Source organism: Nannospalax galili, unplaced genomic scaffold, assembly GCF_000622305.1.
Source record: "Nannospalax galili isolate Female #2095 unplaced genomic scaffold, S.galili_v1.0 scaffold4, whole genome shotgun sequence".
NCBI classification, from domain to species: Eukaryota; Metazoa; Chordata; class Mammalia; order Rodentia; family Spalacidae; genus Nannospalax; species Nannospalax galili.
The window spans coordinates 175,288-198,747 of NW_008350321.1; the positions used below are offsets into that span (position 1 = coordinate 175,288).

At 40.6% G+C, this 23,460-nt stretch overlaps 2 pseudogenes; both read left to right on the forward strand.

Annotated features, from left to right (window-relative positions):
* Positions 1-11,772, forward strand: part of LOC103745509 — a 39,893-nt pseudogene extending 28,121 nt beyond the window's left edge.
* Positions 11,773-11,992: 220 nt separating this feature from the next.
* Positions 11,993-23,460, forward strand: part of LOC115072765 — a 62,632-nt pseudogene continuing 51,164 nt past the window's right edge.

Below are 23,460 nucleotides of genomic sequence, written 5' to 3' on the forward strand. Positions count from 1 at the left end.
CTTTGAGTTTTAACTTCTTCTATGTAAACTGGTAAGAATTTAAAATAGTCATTTTTAGAAATTAGCAAATACCACATAAAAGATGTTAAAATCCAAAATAATTTTTTAATATTACCAGATCAAGATGTCATGCAAACAATGTCAAACCCTAAAAATAATTCCTTTTTAAAACATCCATAAATATGTTAAACAATGTAAAAACTTAAAACAATCATCTCTAAACAGTTAATATACCATAGAAGAAGTTAAAACTCAAAGTAATCTCCTTCAAAAAAAGGCCCTAAACAATGCTGAAATTTAAACTCCCATTGTGTAGATCTAGCATTATTCCCTTATTCTGAACTAGAAATGCATTGTTTATTCTGACATCATCAAGAAACGAAAACAAAAATAAACTGCAAGAGAATCCTAGGCATCCCTAGTACCAGCAGATTAGGCTTGATATAAAAGAAGAAAGTACACTCCGATATATATATATATATTCCCAAATAGAAAAGCAAATCAAAGAAATCCATGTTTCTCACCAACCATTGTAGCTATGAATGTGAAGCAAAATTCTCAGGATCTCATAATTTCTAGATGCAAGCTATGCTGGAAAAGAAACTCATGATGGCAGCAGAAGGAACAGGGCATATAAATCAGTGGTTGTTGGTCTGAAAGCGTATGACTTGCCTGAGCAGTGCCTGTGACTTTTTATGTATAGTGAAATTTAAAATGGTTAGGTCTAGTTAGAAAAGTATGTGCCTGAGCACTGCTTTCTTGATGCCCAAGAGGGTCTAAGATCAAAATTTCGAGCCCCTTTGCCTGAGAAAAAGTTTAGGAGAAAAAAAGGCTTTTGAAACGTTTTCCGTTTGTCCATGGGGCAAACCGCCTGAAATTCTTTAAATGGTCCAGCAAAGTTGCTCAGCTGGTTTAGTCTAGTTGGGTGGAAATGGGGAGAAAGGGTCCCCTAAAGGGTTCTTAGCCACATTTATAAAAGAATTTAAGAATGGCCCAGCTGGAAATTTTTATCATTGTATTAGAATGTTAAAGAAAAAATCCCCAGGGCAGGCAAGCTGCCAATCTTGGCAGCTGCCTGGAGGGGGTGAATAGCAAGCAGGAAGGGAAAAAAAGCCTTGGGGTCATGCAGGTTTAGACTGAATGGGAGAACAGACATGTGGAGGGTTGGCAGGCACATGGCAGGGAGTAGAAAGCCTTAGTATGGGAGAGGGAAAGAGAGAAGGATCCAGAGCATTTGCATGTGTTGGATTGAACCATATCAGAAATCATCCTGAGTAAAGTGAGAAAGAAAGGCAGTGGAAGAAGACAAAGACAGGGAAAAACGATGGGAGACGCAGACCTTCAAGGTCCATGGCAAAGGAGGAGGGGAGGGGGTGAGATGTCAGGGGTGGGGGTGGGGGGACCGAGGTAGTGATCAGATGAAGCAGCTCCATCATGGAGACCAGTGCTGTCCAGGAGTGATGAATTCAATGAGAAAGGAGATCAAAAGAAGATGTAAGCAAGGCAGAGTGTGTTCCCCAGTGAGGAGAGCCAGAAAGAGGTGAAAGCAAAGCGGAGAGCTGGGGAGAGGAGGAGAGAAAAAAAGGGTGGGAGTGTACCTGAAAGCCAAGTTAGTGGCATTGGAGAAGTCCAGGCAGATCCCTTGAAGTAAGAACTGGGTTTTGGCACCATCTGATAGATAAAGTAGCCTATGGATGAATCTGGTTGATCAGGAGAAAGCACCAGGATACAGATAAAACTCCATCAGAATAGTTTCTTAGCAAAGGAACACATGGGACAGATTCCCTTCTGGGCAGGGAAAATGTCTTGAAGCAGGGTCCTGGTGGATGGTGGGGTGTAGGGGGAAGCAGGAGAGCGGGACTGTTAAAACCTGCCCCTTTAGAGATCAAAGGGAAGTCTGCTGTGTTGGCCAAACAGTGGAGAAAAGTCTGCTTCTCTTGACTTCAAAGACCAGGGTGCTTATCAACTCAGTTCCCTTTTCTCAGGGGCTTGTGCGGTCCTGTTGGTGAGGGGATAGGGCTATCTGAACTTTAACAAATGTCATATCAATGTAGAAGATGCAGCCTGAAGTCCACTGTTGTCTTTTCCTGGCATGGAGTGTGTTTTCTTTTTTATTAATCCTTTTCTTTGATTCCTGATCCAGTTTCTCTACCCTGTTTTCAAACCCTACATTCTGTGTTCTGATCTGTGTTCCTGATTTTTCCTCTTTGTAAGGTTTTCCATTGAATTTTTAAGTTCATGTTATTGAGATTTATATTTCTTGTTTCATTTCAGTTTGAGTTTTCTTTAGTCTTTCTATTTCTTTTTTTTTCCTTTTGTTGTTGTTGTTGTTTTGGTCTTTTTGAGACAGGGTCTCCCTGTAGCCTCAGCTGGCCTGGAACTCACTATGTAGAACCATTTGGCTTTGAACTTACAGAGATATGCCTGCCTCTGCCTCCTGAGTGCTGGGATTAAAGGTGTGTGCCACTGTGCCTGGCTCTATTTCTTTACTGAATTCAATTTTCATATCCTACCTTGTTCTTATTATTTCATTCAGCTATTTTCTTGTATTTTCTTATTCCAGTCATTTTATTTGTTTTCCTTTTAATTCACTCAGGTGTTTACTTCCTATTTATATGCTTTGAACACTAACATATGTAGAATTTCTTAATTGCTCTTCTTAGGGGACAAAGTTTTAGAATTGCTGTTTTTTGGTCCTGTGTGTAACATACTGACTTGGTTTATCATATTGTTTTGTTTTGGGTATGGGTGCTGTGCATATGGAGTCAGGCTTTTCATGCTTATCTCCTTAGCCCAGGAGGAAGGAACCTCAAGGTTAGGTTTTAAGCTAGATGTTTGTAGTCACTCATGATGACTAAACCCAGGCTGGGAGACCAGGTAGCAGGGCAGAGTGCCCAACTAGATCCAGGTCTGTGTAATGACCAAGTGAAATTCCTATAAGTCCATAGCTAGACTACCAAAGCTATGTGTTAAGTAGCCTGAGACAGGGTGGGAAGGGTAGGGTGAGGCCAGGCCATGAACTCAAATCAGAGGAGTGATGGGGAACAAAGGCTAGGTAAACTGGGAAACCTCACTGGGCTTAGATGTGGGATATGGTATGGGTGAGGTCAGAAGAACAACATATCTTGAAGGAGTAGAGTAGACTGAACTGAGCAAGAGGAGAGGTGGTGAAGACCCAAAGGCAGGCTGGAAAGTGGAGTCTTGCTGAGGTCCTCAAACAAACTAGAGCCAGAAAGACCACAGGGAGCAGTGTGGTGTGGCAACTAGAGTTTGGAAGAACCTAATGGTGTCTCCCAGGGATGCAGAAACACACTCCAGCCACAGGAACCACATATATTGGTGTCCTGAGGAACTGGAAGCTGGGACAAACTTGGAACTTGGGTACTTTGTTTTGGTCAGAAGAACCATGTAACATGGAATCTTGGGGAGAAACAGGCATGGGAGGTGTGGAAGGGAAAATTCTCCTGATCAGAGGAGTGGTGTGGCCTGGAACCCTCAGACTAGCATACATGGGAAACAGCACTCAGAAGAGCTGTTGGGCTCAGAACCAGAGGCAGGTTGGGGAAATTAACCAGGGTTTTAATCATTTTTTATGATTATCCTTCAAGAAGAAAATAAGCTCTGAATATTATGTTGAAGACATTTGGGTGCATTTTTAAAGACTGTATTTTTTAGATAAAGCTTAGGTCATATGAACTAGGACAAATTCTAATTTTCTTAGGTAATTTTATGGTTGTCAAAATATATTCATAAAATGTCAACTCTATGAATTTATGTGTTGATGTTTGAAAACATGGAATGGTGACATGGAATCTATAGGATTTACTTCAGATAACTCGTTATTCTCCTTGCTGTTGTGGAAAACACAAAGTTCTTCCAACTGAAGTTCATCCATGTAATTCTGACTTTCATGTTCTTAATTTTCCATAGCTAAGAGAGTGGGATTTGGACCTGGGGTCTTGGCCTCTCCAGAGAACGTCTTACATTTTAGGCAAGTAAGGAAACACTGCAGATTTAATTGAATCAGCAAATACATTTTAACTTCCTACTAACCTTCAGTTTGAAAAATACAAGCTTTATGATATAGAACACTCAAAAATGTATACTCATTTTTCTTGAGGTCTAAATTTTAGGTCTTAGAGTCCATAAACACATAGTATGCATGGTGAATATTAAGACACTATGGAATACTATTTTCACAGTTAGAAAATGTATTATAGAATAGGTCTTTATCAGAAAGCATCTTTGGTATAATTTTGATAACTCTCCTTCATCAGAAAAAATGTCTGTAATGCTCTTTGGTCTCTTTAGTTTAAGAAAAGCACTGTGTTCATGGACACGTGTTTAAACTGTTATTTTCATTTCAGGTTATGCTGACATTCAGTGATGTGGCATGTAATATTGTCACCCCAACCATAAAGTTCCATTTCTAACCTTGAATTTTGACTGAGCTATATTTAGAAATAGAACTCATGTTATATAAACAAAAAATGCTTCCTAAATATCAAGGTTCTGAAAGAATATTATAATTGGGGAATCATTTGTAGACTCCCCTATTATGATTTCTGTTTATCTATTGAGCACAGTACTTTAAAACATACCCAGGTACTTTCTACGGCATCTCCTTCTAAGAGGCAAGTAGTACACAAAATCAGTCCTGGTTACCTGTCTGGAGCAAAACAAAGTACCCAGGAAAGTGAAAAGAAGGGGACAGTGTAGCAAATGTCCCAGGTAGGTTGGAGTTAATGAGGCATCCCCAGGTGAGAGGCTCTAGTGAAAGTGAAACCTTGTTGTGAAAATACATTCTGCTTATTAGAAATAATTTGGAGAATTCCACTGAGAATCATCTCAGGATACATCCTGTTGTAGATATTAGAATACTTTTGTTTGTTATTATACCTCATCTATATAAGAATCAATAGTAGCAGAAAAATGTAATTTTGACTCTGCATGTGAATGATGGTGTCCCTATACCATTCCTTTCTCAAATTTTGGTCTTTATACCTATATTAAATCATTTTCATTGTTGTATTTTTAATATATTGTGAAACTGAGAAAACCTTTTTTTCTAGTTCCCCACCCCCCAGAATTTTGGAGAGTTTTGTTGTTCCTTTGTATTTTATATCATTTTAGGCTTAATTTCTCCATGTTTGTGAATAATTCCAGGAGGAATTTTTTTTTAAAGACAGGTCTCCTTGTAGCCCCAGCTGGCCTGCAACTCACTATGTACACCAGGCTGGCCTGGATCTTACAGAGATCCACCTGTGTCTGCCTTCAGAGTGCTGGGATAAAGACCTGTGCCACCACTCCCAGTCCAAGAGGAATTTTATTAAGAGTATCTTAGAGAGTGGAAGCAGCCACAGGCCTCAGAGCAGCCTGCTCAGGAAATGCCCACGTCTCATATCCTTCAGGCTTCCTGCCTGAGTGCTCCAGTGCATATGCAAGGGAAAGTCCAGCCCCTTATACCCTGCAGCGGGCAGGGCCTGAAACTCAGCCTGCAGGCTGCACAAGCACCAGGCTTGACATTGCTCATCACTGCCCTGTCTACCTTTCTGGTCCTGCCTTGCACTGGGTTTCCCCAGCTCTCCTGCCTCCTCTGACCTAGGGGTGATGGAAGCAGCGGGATGCAGCAAAGTCCAGTTTCTTTTTCCTTCTCTCTGACCTGCACGGGAGCTCATGCCAAGTATCCCTCCAATAGGATGGAGATGAATGCTGCAGCAGAAGCCGATTTCAACATCCTCCTGGCCACGTCCTCCCAAGAGGTTACTCATTATAAACACTGTCCACCTAACTCAAAGTTTATTCTTACTTTGAATGTGCTGTGAAGAGAAAACAGAAAACTCCAAAGGAAAGTAAAATGTGAGGAAATAGTTTTTTATGGGTTGCAGCATGTTCTTAATAAGTACTTTAAAGGAATGACCAAAATAGCAAGGTATTTGTTGTATTTATCATGATTTAGAACTCACACTTAAATTAGTATTTTGTAGTTTTGCTTTCTTTCTGAATTCATCCAGTGGAGAATATCAATCTTTCTCCCAAGTTGTGTGTTTAATTAGTTCTAATATGTTCTCAGTATAAAGAGAAATGTGTGATAAACATGGGAATAAAGTTTAGTTCTGTTAGTGAAATGTTAAAAAAGGAATTTCTTAGCAGCGTTACACAGTATCGAACGTCATGCAGATTGTCTTTCCATTTACATCTCCTTTGTCGGTCTTTATGCTGATGCTAGGTGGTTTTCATTGCTATAATTTTAATATATTTTAAAGTCACGTCTAGGTTTGATTCTCCTCTCAACACTTTGTGGTTCCTCAATACTTCACATCCATTTTCTGCTGTTGTGTCATTTCCTGTGCTGTGTTGTCTACTTGTCTGGATTTACTTGATTTTTGCTGCTGGTTCCTATTCATAGACTCACTTCAGGCACCCCACTGCATAAAAAGCTTGGCAGAGTGAGATGAATCATTTCAAAGTATTTGCAGTATCCTGTGCACAAATACTTTTATCAGATTCCACAGTTTTTGTGCAGCATAATTCATAGTCCACAAAATTAATCCAACATAAGTATAATTAGATGACTTTTAAAATAAATTATGTCATAAAAAATTATATCTTTCTAGGATTCCTTCTATTTTTTGCCAAAAAAAGCCAGGAGGATTTTGATACCAATTGCTTAGAATCTTCACAGAACATGGAACTCCTTATATTTTCCCTTCCTGTGTTTGACTAAGAACATGCTAAAAACATGTCAGTTTGCACATGTCATGTATGGATTTTTGTCTTCTAATCTGCTGTTGATGTTTTCAAATATCGAGCTTTACTAATGTTTAAGACTTATTCTATTTCTAAGACATTACTATACTGGACAGTGTTCCTGGAAGTTAGAGAAGACTGTGAATCTTTCTACTGTTATATGGATGATTATTTGAAGGCCTATAAATGGTTTTTTTTGTTCTGTTTGTATTGTCATTCCTGTGTTAGTATTTTTCCTTTAATCATTATCCCTCAAAGTAGAATGAATCTTGAAGTTCCCTACTATCATTATTTTCCTCCTTCAGTTTGTCAATGATTACTTGATGTATCTTGGAGATGCTACGTGAAAAGCATACATATTGACAGCCTCCTTTCTAGTGAGTGGAACATTTTGTCATCGGTTAAAATTCTTTTTTTTTTTGATAGATTTTCTTGTATTGTCTGTTACTTAATACAATTATAACCATCCAATTTCTTTTTTGCTATCCATAATCTTGTTATTATTATTATTATTATTATATCTAGAGTGAAAAAGAGGCTAAAGGATTTCAGGTGGTCATACTTGAAACTTGAGTGCCAGGGAAAGAGAACTAGGTTTTGAGGTACTGAACTACATAGATAATACATGGCAGAATGAATGAGGAGGTAGAAGGCCAGCATTGTGACATGGCTCACATGTGTCTGGGATCTGGGATGGCTGGATGGCTTAGAGGATCTGGGGTCCTTGTGGGGTGTGACCTAAACTATGTGGGGATGTGACAAGTGTATTGGTAAATGGGGCTAGAAATTACCAGGACATAAGAGCAATAACCAGCAAATAGGTTTGCATGTAATTATAAACCTGAATATAAATGGTAATAATTAAAAGCATGAAGAGACAGTTTACAGAATGGATAAATTCTTTGCTATGTACTCATAGTACAATAGGTAAATACCAAAAACACATCAAGAATTCCTAAAGGGGAATCAAGCCAATAAATACGCAAATCACTTTAACAAATCAGACTCAAAAATAGTTCAAATGGCTAAAACTCTCCAGCTCATATGTCATGAAGATAATGCCCATCAGATGTGCACTGAGAGTTAATCAGTGCACAGTCAGTATTTATCCTTAAGCTAATAAATTATAACAAATGCTGAACACAATGCAAGGAGCCAGAATGGCATGTAGCATTAGTGGGAATCCAACTTACTACAGCCACAATACAAACCAGCATGGCGCTTCTTGAAAAGTAAGAAGTGACAGTATCTCTGTGTATAGATGTTATGATTCTATATATAAAGGACCTTAAAGAATTCCCCAGAAAACTACCAGAGCTGACAAATGCATTCAGCAAGGTAACTGGACACAAAATTAATACACACAAATGAGTCACACTTCTATACACTAACAGCAAACATACAGTGAAAGAAACTAGTTAAATAATCTCATGCATGATAGCCTAAAAAACCAGCCTTCCATTACCAGGCATTACTGCCCCTGCCTCCCAAGTAGTGATTCTTTAGTCAGAAGGCAATTTTTATTCTCCCCAATAGTCAAGGTACTATTGCACTGGTGGGCATTTCTCACTTTTCAAAGGGTCTCTGTGTACATCCTTTATTCTTGTTAGTCCTACCTCAACCCAAACCTTCATCTCAGTGCCCTGACTCCCTCCTTATTTAAATCTTTCCATCTACAATATTTCTCCTCTTTACTTCCTTTTTTTCTGTGTTCTACATTCTGACCTCCCTTAAGCTAACTCCTTCCCACATATTCCCTTCCCTGTTTCCTAGCTTGCACATGTACTTCATGTTACACACAGCACACTGAAGATTTTAAGCAAGGTTCTCATAAGAGAGAAAACATGAAACATTTGTGCTTTGGGGCTTGGGTTACCTCACTTGGAATAATGTTTTTTCAATCCCATCCATTTTCTTTCTTAGTTCATAACTTCACTTCTCATTAAGGCTGATTAACATTTCATTATTCATTCATCAGCTGTTGAACATCTAGGTTAACTCCATTTTCTAGGTATTAGGAACAGAGTAGCAATGAACAAAGATGCACAGGTATCTGCTTGGTTGAGGATAGTCTTTTGGAATATGTTTGGGAGTGCTGGAGCTTGGTAGTTTGGCAGTTTTATTTGTAGGTTTTTTTTTTTTTTAAATAGAAACCTCCAGACTGATTTCAAAAGTGGCTGCATTAGTTTATACTGTCACCAGCAGTGTAGAATAGTTGCCATCTCAATGAGCAGGCCTCAACTTTAGTTAAGGAACTACTGGCAGTTGATAGGACTCTGTGTCCATCTTCTGTCTTCTGCCATTAGTGGTAGTGATATTTGAACTCTCCAACTCCAGATCTCTGTTCTCTGTTCCCTGCCATTCAAGTTTGAGAAGCAGCAAGCCAAGGGAGAAAGCATAGAATGATCACTTCTACAGATTTCCTAGGTACAGTTTATATGAAATGGTGTAATAATAACTACCTCTTAGATGGTTAAGAGAAACATTTAGGAAAAATGACAAATGCTCAGATACCTACTTGGTTGACTTAGATATATTCTTAATTCCCTCTAAAAATGTTCTTTGTAAGAAATCTCTAGGAATTCTTCTATAAGTGACAGTATAATAGAATCTATTTTGTATCATTTTATACATGAGGTGTGGCCTTACCTATTGATAGAATTTTATGAACCTTTTCAATTTCCTTGGTTAGAGAATATCTGGAACTTAGAAGATTTCAAACTTTAGGTTAAAATTGAACCTGTTACTCCAACACAGAATCACTTTAAAGTCACCCAAAGCTTTGTAAAATTATTTTCATCCTTTTTTTCCAGAGGTAGAAATAAAAATCCTTTCCTGGCTAGTTTATACAGAAATGGTTCCAGAGGGATAAAAGTCAAAGTGGAAGTAGCCCCAGCTGGCCTGGAACTCACTATGTAGACCAGGCTGTTCTTGATCTCATAGAAATCCACCTACCTCTGCCTCCAGAGTGCTAGGATCAAAGATGTGCAACACCACACCTGGCAACCATAATTTAAATTTTTATTGTTGTAGTTTTACATTTTCCTTGCTTTGCGTACATATCAAAATATTTTCCCTTTGTTTTACTCTCTGTTCTACTCTTTCTGGCCATTCATCATTTCAATTGACTTTTGTACAGTAGAAGAGAATCAGACTGAGTTTCATTCTTCCATATATGGATATATAGATTCCAGCATCGTTGATTGAAGACGCTTTCTGTTCTTCACCGGAAGTTTTTGGCAGTTCGAGAAAATCATATAGTCAAAGTTCACAGGTATGGGTCTAGATCTACTGCTGCACTGAGGTATCTCTCTACTTTTTTTGCCACTACCTTCTATTGCTTTTGGTTGTTCTATGGCTCTGTAGTAAAACCTGGAGTCACATTTTGTGATTATGTGAGCATTCCTCTATTTTTTTTTTTTTGGTTTTTTGATTTGTGTCTAAACTTTCAGGATGATTTTTGCTTCAGTTTAAACTTTAAGATGTTCTTGACTATTTCTGTGAAGTATATCATGGGATGTTTGAATATTTTGGAGTTTGAATTGATCACATAAGTCAGTAATATTGCAGTTTCCATGATATTAAGGCCCATTCTATGCACATGGGAGACTGTTCCATTTTCCATCTTCTTCAAATCCTTCGGAGAATTAGAGTTTACATTGTAGAGGTCTTTCATCTGCTTGGTTAGTTCATTCAAGTTCTTTTTTCCCTTTTTGTTTCCTTTTTTATCCATTTCCTATTCAGTTTTAACTTTACAAATAGCAATATTTACTACAAAAATATTTTAATTGGAAGGTTATATGGATGATTAAAATTATTGCTTCCAAACAGATATTCAGTATTTCCTGGTAACATTTGCATCACTTCTTTGCTAAGTTTTTTTAAAAAAATTCATTTTGATATATAATAATTTCATAATTTTCACAAGGTATTGATTATATTTATCTCTCACCATTTACCCTCTTACCGCCTTCTCTCCTATTTCTGGTAATCTCCAACTACTGTCCAATTTTCACCATCTTATTTCACGTATTTTATAGTGGGGGTCTTGGGCTGGAACCCAGTCTGTGATCATAATTACAATAACCATGTCACACCAAAGGTAGTGTTTTATGTATCAGCTCCCTTCTTTTACAATCTCTCTGCTCTTTCTTTTGCAATATTCCCTGGGATTTGGACAGTGTAACATAGATGTTGTGTTTATTGCTGTCCATTCACCAGCCACTTTTCAGTGTTTGACTGTCTATAATAACTATAGCCCATTGCAAGAGAAGTTTCTCTGATCCAGACTCAAAGTAACACTAGTTTACTGGTATAAGCAGTGTTGGATAGGTATCCTCTGAAAGAATCAGCAACAGTTGGATATCTGACCCCTAAGAGACTTCTGGACAGAGGGAGAGACAGTCACCCCTCCCAATCGGTCAGCTTCACTTGCATGAGGGGGCGGGTCTAGGAACAGATGGGGAGGAAGCCAGGAAGGGGGTGAAGAGTAGCCATCTTGGTGGCGCCTGAGTGGCGACCAATCGGAATAAGCAGGAGAATTTTTGTTATTGGCATTCTTTCTTGATGGTAGCCATTCTGAGTTGGGTGTGATGGCATCATAAGTTTTAATCTGCATTTTTCTCGTAGGTAAGGCCTTAGGAATCCAGCTGAGTCATTCCTGCTCCACAGCCACCATCGGCCCCACAGGACACCACCTTTCCGCAGGGGGCGATACAGCCTGGGCAGCACTGCCGTGCAGTGGACAGTGAACGGCGGGGGTGCGGTGGAGGTGGGCTGGAGGTCTCGGGATCCTACCGGCCTCAAAGTCCTGCAGGCCCCGCGGTCCCCTTAGACCCCGCAGGTCAGGCCCCCTGTGTCCCGTCGCCGTCCCCTCAGGAGGCCTCGCCGTCCTCTCAGGCCTTGCTGTCCCCTCTTACCCTGCCGTCCCCTCAGGCCCCCTGTCCCGTGAGGCCTCACCGTCCCCTCAGGCCTCGCGGTTCCCTTGGGTCCCCTGTCCCCTCAGGCCTCGCCATCCCATAGGCCTCATCGTCCCCAGGCCTCACAGGCTGGAGGGCCATGCCTTCCCCTCAGGCCTCGCCGTCTCACAGGCCTGGCCACTGCACCGTGGACCCGACCAGGCCCAGGAGTCCCTCGGGGGGAGGGGCCAGGGGCCCTCCCCTCTCACGGCCCAGCTCCTTCGCGGCCCCGCCCCCTCCCGGGCGAGGGCGTCTCTCTCGGGCCAATGCCGCTCCGCCCTCTCCCTCGAGGACGACTTCGTCCCACCCCCTCCGCGCGGCTCTACTTCCGGCCGGTCAAACCTTGGCGAGCTTCTGAGGAGAGGGACGCGGGTCTGGTCGCCACGTCGCAGGTTCCACGTCTGTTCCTGCTAGCTGCCCGGGTCTCGCCACGGCGGAGCCCTCGCTTTCCCGACGTCCAGTGCCGCTCGTGGAGTGGGGAAGACGCGCCGCCCCCGCAGAGCTGCGGTTGCTCCTCGGCCGCCACCTCCCGGCCCGCGTGGCCCCGGCGGAGCAGGTGAGTGAGGGGGAGGGGATGCTGACGGGGCTCTGCCCAGGTGCTGCTGCTGGAGCTGAGGGGACAGGTCAGCGCCTCCTTCCTAGCCGGTCGGGTCCAGTCCTGTCCGGTCCCGCCCGGCCGCCCTCAGCGGTGGTCTCGGCCCTTCCTGCGTCTTTCCAGCTGTTGGGAAGAGGCTGCGCGGGGAGGGCCTCGAGCACGCAGAGCTCCGGGAACTGCTGAGCCGTTGGGGACGAGATTCACTCCGTGCGGACGCGGTTTCCCAGCTGCGGGTGTTAAAGGTGCTTTTCCTCTGACCGTTGTAAGTTTCTGGCGTCGCTAGCAGAGTGAGGTGTCTGTATTTGAAAGTGTATCTAGGTCCTTTATTCTGTTCCGTCCGTCTGTGGATCTCGTTTTGTGCCAGAAGTACCTTGTTTTTATTTATTTTATTTTATTCTTTAAAAAAAATTTTTTTTGGCGTTTTTGGGACAGGGTCTCCTTGTAGCCCCAGTGTCCTGGAACTCACTATGTAGACCAGGTTGGCCTTGAACTCACAGAGATCCGAGGCCTCTGCCCCCCCAAGTGCTGGGGTTAAAGGCGGGCGCCACCACGCCCGACATTACTGAAGTCTGAAGTACAGAACTTAAATTCAGGCATTCTGCTAACTCCTATCATATTGTTTTTGTGCAGATTTGCTTTGGGTTTTTTTTTTTTCCTTCTTTGAAATTGATTTTTAAGATGCTTTTTGTGTATTTATGAAGAATGCACTGGCATTTCATGGGATTGCATCGAATCTGTACGTTGGTTTTCTTAGGATGGGCAGTTTCACAAGGTTAATTCTTCCAGTCTTTGAGTGTGGAAGATCTAATCCTTTGGTGTATTCTTTAATTTCTTTCCTGGGTGTCTTAATGTTTTCAATGTAGAGTTCATTTGTATCCTTTAGTAGTTGGATTTATTCTTAGGTACTTTATATTTGTAGCTCCTGTGAAGAGGATTATTTGATTTCTTTTATCATATGCTTGCATTGGTGTGCAGAAAGGCTACTGATTGCTGTATGTTAATCTATCCTGACGTTGCTGAAAGTGTTTTTCTAAGTGTTTCTAACAGCTTTCAGGTGGAATCTTTAGGGTCTCTTAGGTGTAGAATCATATCATCTGTAAAGAGAGATACTTTAATTCCTTTTACTTTTGTGTGTTTTGTTTCCTTATACCTGTGGGAAAGACTTCTAGCACTCTGTTGACTAGGAGAGGAGTGAGTAGACAAACTTGTCTTGTTGGATGTGGAGGAAATGCTTGTTATACAGCTTGCATGATTGAAAGGAACTTTCCATCCATCTCTAGTTTTTGGTTGATTTTGATCATGAAGGTGTGTTGACTTCTCTTGAAGATAATTTCTGTCTATTGACATAATCATGTGATTTCTGTTTTAATCCATTTATATAGTGTACTACATTTATTGATTTCTTTAATGCTAATACTTCCCTGAATTTCTGGAAGGAAGCCTACCTGATCATGATAATGATGTTTTTGATGTGGTCTTGAATTCAGTTTATCATTATTTTATCAACAGGTTTTGCATCTGTTTTTTTTTCAGTGAGATTTTTTTGTAAAGTTTTTTTTTGTTGTATCTTTATCTTTTTTTGGTTTCTAAGTAAAACTAACTTCATAAGAGTTGAAGTATATACTCATTTATTTTATGGATTAGTTTGAGTAATATTGGTTAGTATTAGTTCTTTGAATGTCCAGTAGAATTTTGTAATGAGTCCTTCTGGACCTGGGCTTTTGTAGCTTGGGAGACATTTTATTACCAATCCAATTTCATTCCTAGTTATAAATCTGTTTAAATGTTTTATTTCATTTTGCTTTAAATTTGGTGGGACATATACATATATGAACTCATCCATTTAATTAGATTCTTTAATTTACTGTAGTAGAGATTTTCCTATTTGTCCTTATGATTATCTGAATGACATTATTACCTGTTATGATGACTACTTTTCATATAAAGCTTTATGAATTCATGCTTTCTATGACTTTTTTGGGCTGAACTTGGCTAGGGATTTGACAACTTTGTTTATATTAAAGCATCTTTGTATCACTGGTTCCTTATATTATTTTATGGTTTCATTTCTAAGAAGTTAATTGATTCTGCTGTAATCTTAATTACTGCCCTCCCTCATCAAGAGGTTTTGGATTTAGTTTATTCTAGTTTTTCTAATACCTTAATGTGAATCGTTAAACTGTTCATTTGGGAGGACTCAATTTATTTGATAGAGGAGAGGCATTTAGGGCTACAGACTTTTCTATTATAACTCCCTTCACGATTTCCCATAGGATTTCTTAAGTTGTGTGTTCATTTTTATTCTGTTTTAGGATGTTTTAAATTTCTTTCTCCATTTCTTCGGTGAATCATTTTTCATTTAATAGTAAGTTCACTATCCACCATGATATTGTGTGCTTTTGTGGTATTTCCTGCTGTTTATATGTAGCTCTGTTCTGATGTGGTATGATAGAATACTAGATATTATTTCATTATTGTTAAATTTGTTGAGGCTTGATTTGTGTCCTAGTATTGTTCTAGTTTGGAAAAGGCTCCATTAGCTTTTGAGAAGAATGTATATTCCTTAATTTTCAGCATGTGTTGTGTGTGTGTGTGTATGGGGGGGTGTTCTGTAGATGTCTACTCAGTCCATTATTTTTGTGGTTTCAGTTATCTTCAGTGTTTCTCCATTGAGCTTTGTCTAGATGACATGTCTATTGGTGATATTGGAGTACTGAAATCTCAGTGTTATTGTGCTTAGTTAATTTGTCTTTATATCTTGTACTATTTATTTTGAGAAAATGGTGCACTTGTGTTCAGTGTATATATATTTAGAATTGTTATATTTGATTGATGAATTGTTTCCTTAACAAGTTTGAAGTTACCTTCTTTATCTCTCATTATTTTGTTTTAGTACTATTGTTCTGATACTAGAATAGGTACTCCTGCTTTTTCCTAGTTCCATTTGCTTGGAGCACAATTTTTCATTCTTTAATCTGATATAGTGTCTACTTTTGATAGACAGTTGTGTTTTTTGGAGGCAACAAGAAGATGGTCATGTTTGCTAAACCGGTCTGATACTCTGTGTCTTCTTATTAGGGAATTGGAACCAGTAATATTCAGAGTTACTGTTGGAAAAATGTGTGTTGATTCCTGCCATTTTGTTGATTTTGTCTTAGACTTCTTTCTACTGGCAGTTTTGGCATTATTTTTATTTTGTGCCATGTTGGATGTGTTTATTCCTTCAAAACGTTAGTCTCTGTAGAACTTGCTTAGTGGTTATGTTACCTTTAGTCTGTTTTTAACAAAAACCTTTTTATTTCTTCAGTTTTTCTTCAGTTTTACTAGATAGAGTATAACAGACTGGGTTGGAAGTTGTGATCTTTCAGATCTTAGAATACATCTTTTGGATCTTCTCTGGCTTTAATATGTTCTGTTGAGTAATTAGGGTTTTTTTTTTTTTTTTGAATGTTAGTTCTTTCATGTTACTTAGCCTTTTCTCCTGCAGCTTTCAGTCACTTTGTTTAGGAACGATTTTTAGTTTTTTCCTTATATGTGATTGAAAATTTCTTTTTCTCATCTTGCCTATTTGGTGTTCTTTGGGCCTCTTGTACTTGGATGGGCATCTCTTTCTGTAGATTTGAGAATCCTTCCTAATGATTTTTTTATTCAAAGCATTATCCATGACATTGGCCTGGAGATCTTCTCTTCTATGCCTATAATGCATAGAAGATGCTTTATTTTATTTTATTTTAATTTTATTTTATTTTAGGTCTTCTTGAGATAGGGTCTCCCTGTAGTCCAACTGGCCTGGAACTCAATATGTAGACAAGACTGGCTTTGAACTCACATAGATCCGCCTACCTCTGGCTCATGAGTGCTGGTATTAAAGGTATGCAGCGCCACACCTGGCTGGGTTTTCATTTTCCAATGGTATCCTAAAGTTTCTGCATTTTATAGGAATTCTGTGCTTATCTTAAAGCACTTTAAAAATTTTTTAATTTATTGTTGTTTATTAATTTTTACTGAATTTTTGCTAATTTCATAAAATATATTTTGGTCATATTTAGACACCCTCCTTTCTCTGCAACCCTCTTATAGCACCCCTCTGGATTTCCTGTACCTTGTCATAACATGTGTGATATGGCCTATAGGTCCGATTTTTTGTCCCCTAATGTCCTTCAATGTGTGTCTAATTACGGGATACTGGTTAGCCTATGTAGTGTCACATACTTAGAGAAATCCAGGTTTCCCTCTCCCAGTAGTTACTGGTTGCCAATAGTTCCTCAGCAAAGGTTGGGGCTTTTTCCCCACTTCTATGCTGGGATTTTGTCTGGCTTGAGCTTTCATGGGTCTTGTACATGCTGCTACCTTTAATGTAAGTTCATAAGTTCCCAGCTATCTGGAAAACTGTTTCCTTGAGGTCATCCAGTGCCTCTGGCTCTTACAACCTTTCTACTTTCTCTTCTGCAATGATTCCTGAGACTTTGGTGGCAGTGGTTCAATATGGGTGCAGTATTCAAGGATAAGCACTTGGCAGTCTCTTTTTCTTTGCGCTTTGTTGAGTTGTGGGTTTTTGTGTTAATCATCATCTGTGATATGATGAAATTCTGCTGGTGAGAGTTTAAAGATGCATTAACCTTCTTTCTTCCCCCCTGTTCTGCTATGTTTCCTGAGCCTTAGGATTAGAGGGTAAATTATAGATGTGTCACTTAAGGCTGGGCAACTCGCAGACTCTTATTCTCTGCATTTGACCAGTTGTGGAACTTTGTAATAGTCTCTGTCTATTGCAAAATGAAGCTCCTTTGATGAGTACTGAGAGGTACACATGTCTGTAAACATAAAGATATAAATTTAGAATGGAGTAATTAATTATGTGGGTCTAGGGATGCGGAAAAGTGGATTTTTTTCTCTGGGATCCATGACCTCTCCAGCTCTGTGTATTTGGCTGTGTTTATAGTACTACCCATTATTTCCCTCCCATTGAACTGGACTTAAGTCCAATTAGGCAGCTGTTGATTACCCTCAGGATAAAAGCACTACTACTGTACCATAGAGATTATTTGCTGGACTGGTCTTTGTTGTGGTTCATAGACTTAACACCTGAATGCACTCACCAGTTGGTTTTCTCCCTGGGCAGTGTGCAATAGTATCATCTGATAGTATAGGATCTAGTCTTCAAGGGAGGAGATTTTCTAATCAGTCCCAACTTAGTTTCTCTAAGTCTTGTGTCCAAAGTGTGTCCTGTCTTTAGCAATAGGGTGTTACCTTATAGTTGTGGCACTAGGCTCAGTTATTTTGGAAGTATCTCAGGATTATCCTGACCAACAACTCATAGGGAAGTCTCCCCTGCCTGGCACTGTGATTTTTGTTATATAGCTTGCAGCTATACACATATACACATACATTATGTGAATTTTTTCACTAAGCTTTTGAACTAATACATTCCCCTCTGGTTTTCCATACCAGTTGAGTTATGTCTCTTCTCTCTCACCTTATATAACATCCCTTATTCTCTCCTAGTTAAAGTATCCCCCACATTTTCCATTTCCCCTATGATAACACCTGTATCTTGTTATCCTCCTCTCTAGAGCTCCTTCCCATTTACTCCCGTGGTTCCTTTCCATTTTCCTGGTGCCTGGAGTTACACTGGGATGTAGACATACATACAAATGAGAGAGAACAGACATCATTTGTTATTCTGAGTTTGTGTTACTTCATTTAGTATAATAGCTTCTAGTTTCATCCATTTACCTGTAATTTCATGATTTTGTTCTGCTTTACCACTGAGTAGAACTCCATTATGTAAACCTACCACGTGTTCATTATTCATTCATTACTTTAGAGTCATTTGGGTTGCTTCTATTTCTTAGCCATTGTGAGAACAACAACAACAAACATGGCTGAGCAACTATCTGCAGTAGGCTGCTGAGTCCTTTGGGTATATGCCAAGGAGTGGTATAACCAGATCGTATGGTAGATTTATTTTTAGTTTTTTAAGCTTTCTTCACACTGTTTTCCATGGTGCTTGCACCAGTTCCAATCCCACCAGCAGTGAATGAGGGTTATCCTTTCCCCACATCTCTGCCAGCATTTGGTGTCATTTGTTGTCTTGATCTTAGCCATTTTGACTGGGGTAAAATGAAATCTTGGTTTTGATTTTCATTTACCTAATTACCAAGGACGTTGAACACTTGAGAGTTTCACACGAGTGCTATATTTACATCATTTCCAGTCTTCCTTACCTCCCCTACTACTCCCCCATGTCCTCCCCAGTCTATCTCTATTTCTGACCTCTGATTAGTATTATTACGTATTTATTCATATATATTAACCTTAAATTCTGGAAGAAAAACGTGTTTCAGAATTAGTAAAGTAGCAATACCACCCTGTAGTGGTAAATGTGGTATACAGCAGGATGAAGTCAGTCCCTGGATTGTCAGCAATCTACTTCCTGAGACAGTCATTCCTTTAAAACCCAGAGTCCCTAGAGGGTTACTCCCAAAGTGAAAACTGTGGTAGGATTCCCAATAGTTGACCAGTAATAGGTGCGATCTCTGGGGAAATGAAAAAGATGACTTTTTAGTGTCACTTCATTTACATAGTGAAGGAAAGTTCTGTAAGGTATGTTACTGTACACAATTTTAGAGGAATTTCATATCAATGTAGAATGTACAGTCTCAATTACTCTATCTTTTACTACTGCTACAGGCATGGAGTGTTTCTTTCCTGTATTAAAAAAATTTACCATTTTCTTTGATTGAATGATCCAGTTCTTCTACAGTGTTTCCATGTTCCCACGTTCTGGTTTCTGTATTTGACTTACTGAGTTTTTTCATTTTTTGTTTCATCTAAATTAAATTTTCTCTAGTGGTTCTATTTCTTTACTGAACTCAATTTTCATATCCCACATTGTCCTCATTTTATTTGGCTGTTTGATGCTGTATTCTTAGACTTCCGTCATTTTGTTCCCATACTGTTTAAGTTCATTCAGGTGTTTATTTGTTTCCTGTTTATATGCTTTGAAGTCGATGTTCTGTATCTTGGATTTCTTCTAAATTGCTCTACCTAGGGGTTATTGATATGATATTGGTGATTTGGGTGGGGGTGGGGGAACAAGACAGATTTTCCCGGAATACCATATTGTTTGTGTTTTTAGAAGGGGACCTGGGTATCTGGACTTAGGTTGTTTGTTGTGTTTGGTGTTAGTTTTTGGCCCATGACACAGGTAAATGCCTAAAGGAGATTTGGTCTCTCTCAGGAAGTGATGTGGAATACCTGCTGGAAATGACTGGTGAATGCCCAATTACTCCCCTAGTTGCTGGCAAATGGAAATTCTGCCTTTTTTGGTTAAAAGGAGAGAAGCACATGGCAAGTTAACTCCTCAGGGTACCCTTCCTCTGGCTGAAGGTTGTGCTTGTGCTCTTACTGATACAGTGATAAAACTGCAAGTTCTCTTGTTTGCTTATGCAATGCCCAGGCTGACCCAAAGGCAACCACATGGACTTTGACATACCACTGTGTCAGGTATAGTTGGCTCTATGTTGTGAAAAGCCACCTGGGGTCACTTTTACTAGCACCCAAGTCCAATGTTGGGATCTCCAGATGGATATTGAATGGAAGTTGCATGTGCCATGCCACCCCCAGCAGCAGGGATGATAGAGAGGTTTAATGGTGTGTTGAGTTAAATTGTATGTAAAAACAGATCTGCAGTCCTCAAGGGTGAAAGATCCACCTCCATGGATTGCTCTGTTCTGAAAACGAGTAGTCTTAAAGTTGCTGGCCCCATTAGAGGTTCTGCTACAGAAAGAGCCAGCTTCCTTCAGAATTTTTCACCAAGGAAGAGCACCACTCCTCACCCCACAGTTGGGGCCTCCAGGGCAGTTGTTGCCTGTACTTACAGTGATAAGGAGAGTTTTGCATGGATGTGAAACAGAGATAGACAGCTCTGAGCAGTACTCATTTAGGCTCGTAACTCCTTGGGACAGGAGAGTAAAATATGATGTACAAATACAACTTCCAATAGTGACAAAGTGGCCAAGTACCTTCACCCCCGCAGGGGGCTCTGCTCACCCTGACATGATTGTAAAAGGTACTTAATGGGCGCAGTATAGCCCATTTCCCATCTACCAGTCACAGTGATCAGCGCTTTGTCTTCCACTCCAGTCCTGGGAGAGACTGGAAGGTATCATAGGCCAGGAAAAAAGCCACGAACAGCCACCGTACAGATACAGAAAGGAAAAGTGGCCTCCATCCTCCCCAATGCAGGGCCTTGCCCATGATGCTTTCCATGTCTGCCCTGTCTCTCCAGTACCAGTACAAAGAATAACATTGTTTTTTGGACACATACATATGCCCAGGCTGCAAATATGTCCCCCTGTGGAGTGTGTATGGAGTTTCCTATGGCCTTGGCTGATGGCTTGCCACTGTTTACCCATCCTGTTACTCAAATGCCAAATGGGCCTGCTTGCTTACTTGGGAAGCATATGAGTAGGAATGCAATGATCTAGACAAGCCACAGAGAACCTCCTGAAAGAGGACTCTCAGTGAACAAACCTACCGAACCAAGGTTATGCTGCTCTAAATGGATGGAGGTGGGCACTGGGTAATTTGGTAAAATTAAGTAATCTAGCACCACATTACATAAAACACCACATAGGGTAGATCATGTAATGGGGTAAACACCCCTGAACTGGGTGTTGATTTAACTGCAGATACCACCAGACAGCAGTAGTGGAATGGATCTCCCTACAGTGGTACTATCCCAGTGTACTGGGTTCTCCCAGGGTTTATGTGGGTCTGTGGGCAATAAGGCTTGGTTGCATCTGCCAGGTAGCTGGACTGGGCATTGCACCTGGGATGCCCATACCTAGCTGGGGAGATTCTTTCCACACTCAGTAAGCCACCACACTACTGGGATGTTGTATACTTCTATGTCATTGACAGAAGCATACTCTATAATGATTTCATCTCTTGCTGTGTTTTTGCCTGAGGGAGGGGCTCTAGATATAAAAATAGAAATAATTGCCCAACAGAGCACACTGCATGTGTACTCAGCCAGGCCTGTAAGGCTGTAGCCTTTCTCATGGATGAGACAACTCAATTAAAAAAAATTTTTTTTACAAGATAAAATGACCTTACATTTCCTGACAGCTGTCCAAAGGAGAAACATGTGCTGTGATATACACAGTGTTGCTTGTATATCTTCCTTACCCAGGAGAAACAAAAAACAACAAAAAGCCCTTAGATGCCTTACAAAAAGTAAACTGGTTCAGACAGTCCAGCAGTTAACTGAACCCCCACTACAGCAAAGGTGAGCTAGCATCTCCATTCCTAAAGTGGAGCATCCTAACCTTGGGAGGTACAGCCTGCTCATTGGTCATCTCTCTGTTTCAGTATTGTTACTGTGCATGTGGAGTGTCCTGTGGGCCTTTTCCCACAGAGCCTGATGTGTAAAAGAAGAGTATGAGGGCCAGAAAAAGTTTTACAGAACACGGCAGTGGTATGGACATAGAGAATCACTTAGTTAAGATGGCAGCTACTCAGTATGCAGAAACCAGGAATAAACAATTAAACAATACACTTATGTAGTAACTGGTTTCAAAACTAGTTTAGGGAAGGTCACCTTTGTGTGATTTCCTATAAAATGTCCCTGAGACCAGGGACACGTGCTCTCTCTCTCATAGGGGCATATGTGCTGGTGAATAAAGTATGTGGTATTTCCTGCAGCTCCTGGAATCTTCTTTAATATCAAGGAGCCTCATAGTCCTTCTTCCCTGGTCTGGGAACTAGGTCCCCACAGTGCTCTACTAGGCTCAGGTCTGCACTTAGTGCATAGCAGCCTTCTGAAATCACTATAGAGTGAGTCAAGGCCTTGACTGAGGGAGTGGGAGGTGCCAGGTCTCAGTGGGTGGGGGCACTGGCCTGGATCCAAGGAGGGAAGGGCCAAAAAAAGGAAGAAGGGTTGGAGAAATGCTGTGGCTTTAAAGGAGGGCTGTGGCCTGGGCTTGGTTAGAAGAGTGGCATGACCACACACTGGAACCAGGAAGGAGCAGGCTCCTGGGAAGACAACCACATGGAGAAACTGGGTGTGTACATTCAGGGGATGCTCCAACCTCCCGGAGGCACATGTAAATGCAGCAAAGCAACAGGAATAGAGTGAAGAGGTGTGCACCTTGAAAATTCACCAGGGTGATTGCAGAGGGTGGAAGGAACCGGAGGCAGAGGGGAAAGTCACCATGTCAGAAAGGTTCTTTGGAGCTGAACCCCCTGGATGGGTGGGATTGAAGAGCTGTGGAGTCAGAACCAGAGATAGAGATCACTTTTTATGGTCACTGTTCAGTGAGTGGCAGGGATGCGGAAATTCTCTGGAGCCACAGGAACTGGATGGAGAGGTGCCGAGCAGAACCTGAGGTGGGGTAGGCCTTGAAAACTCACCTGGGCCAGGGGAGTGGTGTGAACTAAAACCAGAGGCAGGCGGGGAATTTCACCTGCTCCAAAGAGTTGTGTGGGGCTGAACCTCTGGTGGGACAGGACTGAAGAACTGTGGCTCTTGGAACCAGAGACTGCAATAGGAAAATGAGCAGGGATTTAATCTTTTTTAGGCTTGCTCTCCAATAAGGAAAATAGGTTTCAAAAGTCTGCTACTCATATTTGAGCATGTTGATCCCTTGTAGCTAACCTGTAGCTCTTATAAACTAGGACTCATACTGATTTTTTATTTTATGGTTGCCAAAATATTCCCATAGAAACAATTTCATAGATATTTGAATTCATGTGTTGATGTTTGCATGTATGAAAGAGGGACAGAGTATTTCTATAGGACGTATTTCTGTATCAGATACTTCAAGTAATTTTTCCCTTTTCTGCCAGTGTGGAAAAAACAAAACAAAGCTCTTCCAATTTAAATTCATCCATGCCTCTGACCTCATGTGTTCTTCTGCTCATCAAAGAGAGTGGCACTTCCATCTGGGGCCCTGGCATCCCCAGAGAGCTTGTTCGAATTAGTCACCTGGGTAACGACTATAGATTTGATTGAATCAGAAAGTTGGTTTTTTTTTTTTTTTGGTCTTTTTGAGACAGGGTCTCCCTGTAGCTCCAGCTGTCCTTGAACTCACAGAGATCCGCCTGCCTCTGCCTCCTGAGTGCTGGGATTAAAGATGCGTGACACCACGCCCA